Genomic DNA, 6,610 nt, shown 5'->3' with positions numbered 1-6,610 from the left:
GGAGCGCGGGCGGCGGCGGGGAGCGCGGAGGCCACGCGGCGCCGACCGCAGGCGTCCGGGCGGCCCAGGGCTCGGCCCGGGCCCTCGGATGTGCAGCGCTCCGCTGGGCGCCTTCCCGAGTCCCGGCCCGGACAGCACGCGCCGAGCGCCCAGCCGCCGCCCTCTCCCCTTTCCCCGCCCTCCCGCCCGCGCCTCTCCGCCCGCCTGCCCTCGTGGTCCCCGTGCTCCGCTGCCCTCGGGATGCACTCGCCCCGCAGCGCGCCAGCCTCCTGGGGTCAGGTGCTTCCCCCCGAGGTTCGAGTCCCCGCTGGCCCTGGACCCCTCACGTCACTGCCCCAGGCGCCAACGTGCCACGTAAAGGCTCCACGCTCCGCTGCCGCGGGGCCGCACGCACCACGCGCCCGGTCTTGTGCTTCTCCCTGGAGGTCCGAGTGCGCCGTTGCCCTTGGGCCCCTCGTGCCACTGCGGGCCAGGGACTGCACGCGCCTTGCGGCGTCAACTTCTTAGGGACAGCACGTGCCGCGCCAGGTGCCTTTCCCTCCAAGTCCCTGTGCGCCACCAGCCCGGAGTCCGCGTGGCCCAGCTGCCAGCACCCCCAGCCGACGCGGGGCACTCGGACCGGGTCCTGGGGTCCCGAGCCGGCTGAGAGCGACGCCTCACCTCGGAACTGGTAGGAGTCGCGCCTTTGCTGGGGGTTGGTTTGGAGGGCTCTGCCCGAGAGAGGGCGCCACCGCAGAGCCGGCCTTTTAGGGTCGCTGGCCTCGCACCCCGTTTTCCTCTTTTCCTTCCAGTCTCTACCGCCCTTTCTCACCATCAGAGCACCCAGCAAGGCCGTGAAGAAACCCTGCCCTGAGCCCGGCCTGTGGCCTCCTCCTCAGGCGTGGGGAGCAGGCTCCGGAGCTGAGAGCGCTGCTCTTTCTGGGACTGCGTGAAGAGGAGTAGGGTTAGGGTGTCACGGCTCACCCGTGCCGCAGAGGCCACCGCCACAAGGAGCTGCCCCCAAGAACTCACTTTCTGTTGGGAGACAGGCTGAACCAGCAAAGCCGCTGAGGCGCAAGATGGGAGGCTGTGAGAAGGGCAGGGAGGAAGCCCGAGCAGGCGGTGGGGCTACAGAGTGAGGGGAGAGACCGCTTTAGCGAGACCTAGGGGGAGGCGACATTTACACTGAGCCCTGAGCAAGGAGAAGCAGCCCATCTTTGGAAGATCTGGGAAGAGAGCTTTCCAGGTAGGTGGAACCGCAAAGACAATGGCCCCGAAGCCCAGGAGAGAGAGGTGTGTTTGAGGAGCAGCAGGGACACTAGAGAGGAGTATTGGGGGGCGTGTAGGAAAGGAGGTCTGCCTGGCTGTGTGGGCTTTGGTGCTCAGGTGGTCCCTGGAGTGCACTTTGAGAAACACAGCTCTATGTGGTGGATCAGGCCCCTGCCTTCCTCTCCCTTCTGAAAATCGGCGTTTATATCTTTTTCCCTTGCGTATTATCTGTCTCCCCACTAGCCATCAAGCTCCACCAGGGCCAGGATTGTGTGCTCTCCTCCTGGCATCTTCCACACTGTCTGGCACAGACAGACCAGGCTTCTGAAATAGTTGTTGGAGGGATGCTTAGGACAGTCCCATAGGATAGAGTTGATCCTCTCAGTGAGACATAGGCCTTGCTGAAGACCACAGGATAGAGACAGAGAGCGGGAGTTCTCAACCTTAGCGTGCATCAGAATCCACTGGAGGGCTTGTTAAAACCCAGGTGGTTTTAACAAGCGGTTTTGTTTCAGTGGGTTTGGGGTGGGGCCTTTCAAACAAGTTCCCTGCTGCTGCCGCTGCTGATGGGGTCGCTGCTGGTCTCACGCTTTGAGAACCTCTGATGTTGAAGACTTGAAACTCAACCCAGCTGGGTCTGACTTCAAAGTTCATGTGAGCTACCAGATCCACTGGGGTGGGAGGGTGGGGAGACTCAAGCCTTGCTTTCTGTTGTGTAGGATCAGCTGGGCCTTATGCGCCCCTCCGTGGAGGCGCTGTCCCCATCAGAACGCTGTGAGTCGGAGGCAGATGTTGGGGTGACCTGTGGACAGAGGACCCGAGACACTGGTGGAGACCATGGTAAGAACCATTCCTCCCTCCCACCCCCCATCCACCCCACAGGCACAGACTCGCTTGCTGGGCCCAGGAGTTAAATTACTGCCTGATCTTATCCCTGACTTGTGCTAAACTATGGCCAATAAAATTCTTTTAAATCCTTTTAAGGAATTCCCTTGGCAGTTCCTCCCTCCCTTTGGAGCCTTCCAGATTTTCAGCTCTTCTTTTTGTATCTTCATTTTCCTCCTGAGAAGCATTCCTTCCCAAGCTGTTGTGTGGAAATGGATGTTGATGGTGCCTGGAGAGTTTCCTGAAAAGATGGAAATGACCTGTGTTTGCTGAGCACCTACTAGGTGCCAGGGAGGTTGCTGGGTGATTTGTGGATGTCAGAGGCACAAACTGGGCCAGTCGGTGGGCTCTGGCTCGCAGAGCTGCTTTATTTGGCCCTTCTGGGTTGACTTTTTTTTTTTTTTAATTTTGAATTAGTTGGCCAGCCTGTAAAAATCAGGAGAGTTCACATAATTTGTTTTTCTTTTGAAACACTGCGAGGTCTGGCTGACATCCCCCATGAGAGCAGTGTGCTGGTGTTGGGTTGTGCCCTGCCCCCTTTGCCCATGGTTTGCCCCTCGGCCCTCATCATGTCCTTTAAGTTACCCCCAGACCCCTGGAAGCATGAGTTGCTATTGTCTCGTCTCAATAAATTGTCTAGGGCCACCCAGTAAATGGCAAAACTGGATCTGAATCCAGGCCTGGCTGACCTAAAAGCCCAAGCTTATCACTAAAAAACAAGGTGCTATTAGAACCGGGGGCAGGAGGAAGATGTGGCGTCTCTGGCCCCAAGGAAATACCTTAAAAGGGAGTTACAGTCTGCGGTTTAAGGATATGCTTTCCTTCCCATTCATAACCCACTGTCAGTAAGTCATAAAGTTCTGGGTTGTTTCTCCATGGCAGAAAGGGTTACCCAGAGCTGTCCAAACTTTTTAATCCATCCTGCCTCTGGAGGTGAAAAGGCTAAGATTTACGAGACAATTGGTTAGAGTTAGGAGGCGGGTGTCTAGGAAGGGGGGTGGCGGGTGGAATTTTCTCCCTGAGCTCTCCTGGCAGGGGGTCGAGCTGGGTGTCCCCGGCACACAGCTTGTTGCAGGAAAAATGCTGCCCTGCAAGTTGGGGTGGGGATGGAGGTCGGGGTGGCATTCACCTGCCACCTCTCCCAGCACTCTGCCGCTTTTCTGTGCCTCAGACACCCCAAGCAAGCCACGTCCTGGGAATTCCCTGGAAGGGAATTTTTGAAGTTTCCGGAGTGATTCTAAAGTGCAGAGGTTGAGGGAGTTCCCTGGCAGTCCAATGGTTAGGACTCCGCGCTCTCACTGCTGAGGGCCCAGGTTCAGTCCCTTGTCGGGGAGCTAAGATCCTGTCGTGATCTTCCTATAGGTTTCCACACAACCATTTCCTCCGCGTCTTAGTCAGTTGTCACTTCGGGGCTCCTAGTCTAGGCTGGGATCAGGGTGCAGTGGAGGAGGTTGAGGCACATGAGGGTACAACTTTAAGTCTTTGTTTTAAAAGTTGCTGTGTTGCTTATCATGGATTTGTTTTGCACTGGTTTTGTTTTTTAAAAAATATTGCATCCAAAAAAATAAATATTGCATCAAAATGCTACTTACCTCGATTACAGAACTTTTTAGCCTCCTTACATTTTGCTTCTCGGGCGAGTGTGCCTCACCTGCCTCACCCTAGTCCCAGCTCTGCTCCTAGTCTAGAGTGTCCTGGAATGGGAGTCAGGAGAGCTGAGCTCTGGTCCAGCCTGTGCCCCTAGACTCGCTGTGTGACTGGACGCAAGTCCCCTAGGTGCCCTGAGCCTCTCAGCTGCACCATCTATCCAGGGAAGGGCTTAAAATAATAAGTTAGCTTATTTTAAATTTTTATAATACATTAATTCTAGAATGATCCGAGACACCTACTGGAGCTTTGATAGATCGTGCATCTATCTCCTGGGGGCTTTGGGATGTTGTAAGCCTCGCTGACTCTGGTCTTTATGGGATGACACTGTCCTTTTCCCGACACCCCACGCGGGGTATTTCTCTGTACAAACACCAGGTCTTCATGGCTGCTGCGTGCAGTGAGCGCTGAGGCCTTTGCTCATTTTCCCTGAGGGAAATGTTCAGTTCTGGAAGTGTGGGCATGCACCCTATTCTTTGATGTCTTGCTTCTTGTTCTTTGGTTTCATTCAGTGGATCATGTGACACTCATTCATTGCGGACCTTCTATACGCCCAGCACGTAGAAGTCACATTTCTGGCTTTAGAAGAGCTTAATTGTAGTGAAGGAGGATGCACGTAAGCAGATCGTGTGTTGAGCGAGGTCTGCACGGGGTAGAGGACTTCCAGCTAAGGCCACATCCAGGGAACTGGGCACTGTCCTTTCTCCTGGGAGGAGCCTGCATCCTTGGTGCTATCTCCAGGTGCCACCATCCCAGAGCAGTGTACAGTCACCTTCCTAGTAGAATCCTCTGGATAGAGATGCTGTGTGACATTTTGCATCCACACTTGAACAGGCAAAGCTCTGAGTTAGAGCTTTCAGTTCCTCCTCATTCCCCATCTGCCTCCATCCCTCCTCCGGATTGTGCTTTGTTCTTCAGTTTTTCCTGGTCCGTCAGCCCCCAAAACCCATTTCAAAGCCCACCTCCTTCTTTTAGCTTTCCTCCACAGCTCCAGCCCTCAGGGGGCTCTTTCCTTCACTCTTTTCCAAAGCCTTTATCAATTAATAGGCGCTCTGCCTGGAGCTTTATTAAGATCTGTCTCGAGTTCCTTGTGACTTCAGCCCAGCCAGGATTCTGATTCTTGCAGGGAGAGGGCAATTGCCCAACAGACAGTAACAGTTGGGAGGGCTCTGCCCCTCAAGTCAGTGGGTACAAACAGATGAATCTTGCTAGGACTTCCATATTTTAAAAATAATGAATTACGTGCCAGTATTTGAACATCAGGAGATCTCACATAAAAATCTGGATTGCTGGCTTCCCTGGAAAACTAAAAGATGCGCCAACTCTGGACCTGCCTTCCTCCCTGGCAAAAATTGGCTAGAGCTGGTAGCAGTTTTTTCCTTCAGATGGGACCTGGGTTCTCTAGTTTGCCACAGTCCTCACTACTCCTTGATGTCTAACACTGGGCTCCCTTTACTCATCTGTTTTACCTTCCTGGCCCCTGTAGGCATTTGAGATTTTAACCCTTGCTTTCAAATGTCTTTTCCTCTAAGAGGAGGGACAGTTCATCAGAGCGCTGTGCACTGGCAGAGGCTTAGGAAGGCTCAAAGGAGGCTGGGTGTCATTGCTAAAGAGTGTTGGGTTGATCGGGGAGGGGAGAGTCAGGAGATTGTTTGCTATGAATCCAGGCTGTAGATTCTTAGTATCAGTGAGCTTAGATGGGTGTTAAACTTGGCTGGTACTGTGTTGCTTTACCTGTACATATAGAGACATATTTAACGTGACTACAAAACAATGTAAAAATTAAAGTAAACTAACTTATTGAGGGCACTTACTATGTGCCAGAAACTGTACTCAGATTTTTACATTGAATTCTCATAATAACCCTGCGTGGTCAGTACTATTGTTTCCCCCACTTTAGAGACAAGGGAACGGGTAAGTAACTTGCTCAGGATGACACGGCCAGAAAACAGTGTCCACAGATGACCCTGGAACCTCGAGCTTAGCAGGACTGGAGGCGCCGGTAGATGATGGGTTTTAAAAATCACTGTCTTCTCTATGTTGCCTCCTTTCCTGGGATTGGAACCTGCAGGCCTCCTGCTGGGAGGCTGTCAGCTTTGAGGCTCCTTTCCCTGGCACAGGGTTGGAGTTAGCCAGCCCTGCAGGTCAGTTCCTGGAGGCTCTTTGATCTGGAGAAATGCAGGAGGATAAGGCTTTACCGAGAGGAGGATGGGGTGGGGGTGGGGCAGGGGCCCTGTCAGCCCGGCCCAGGTCCCCTCAGACAGTCCCTGGATCCCAGAAACGCAGGCCCCGCCAGCCGGCCCTGGGGCGTGAGCTCATTCCTCCAGTGTCCCCACATCTGAGGTCAGTGCCCCGTTGCACCGCTCTCTGCATCCATCTTTCTGCAGTGGAAGATTTTAGTGCCCTTGTCGTTACTTTGCATTGCTTCTGGGCTGCGTTCCCTCTTACTTCATTTTCATCTGAAATCCTGAGCTCACCCTCCTCGGAGCTGATGGGACCATTTATTTCCAAGGTTGCAGCCAGTCGGAGGGCGGCCGACAGCTAAGCGGAGTACTCTGTCTGGGTTTTTGCCACCTTGTTTTGTTCCTGTAGACAAGGATGGGAGACAGGAGAACGTCTTCATTTTGCAGCAGCAAAGCTGTCAGAGCCTTAGAGCCTCAGTGCGTATCCCCTTTGCCCCAGAGGACACTGCCTTGGTGGACTCTGTCCCTCGGTCTTTTATCCTTTTGGACTCAAAAGCTTGGGAGAGCACAGCATGGGCTTTGCAAGTGTCCAGTCAGATACTCCTGGATTGTCATAGTTGCAATGGCTCCAAGAGACCGTTTTCAGA

This window comes from Delphinus delphis, chromosome 15 (assembly GCF_949987515.2).
Source record: "Delphinus delphis chromosome 15, mDelDel1.2, whole genome shotgun sequence".
Taxonomy (NCBI): Eukaryota; Metazoa; Chordata; class Mammalia; order Artiodactyla; family Delphinidae; genus Delphinus; species Delphinus delphis.
This window is presented reverse-complemented; position numbering follows the sequence as displayed.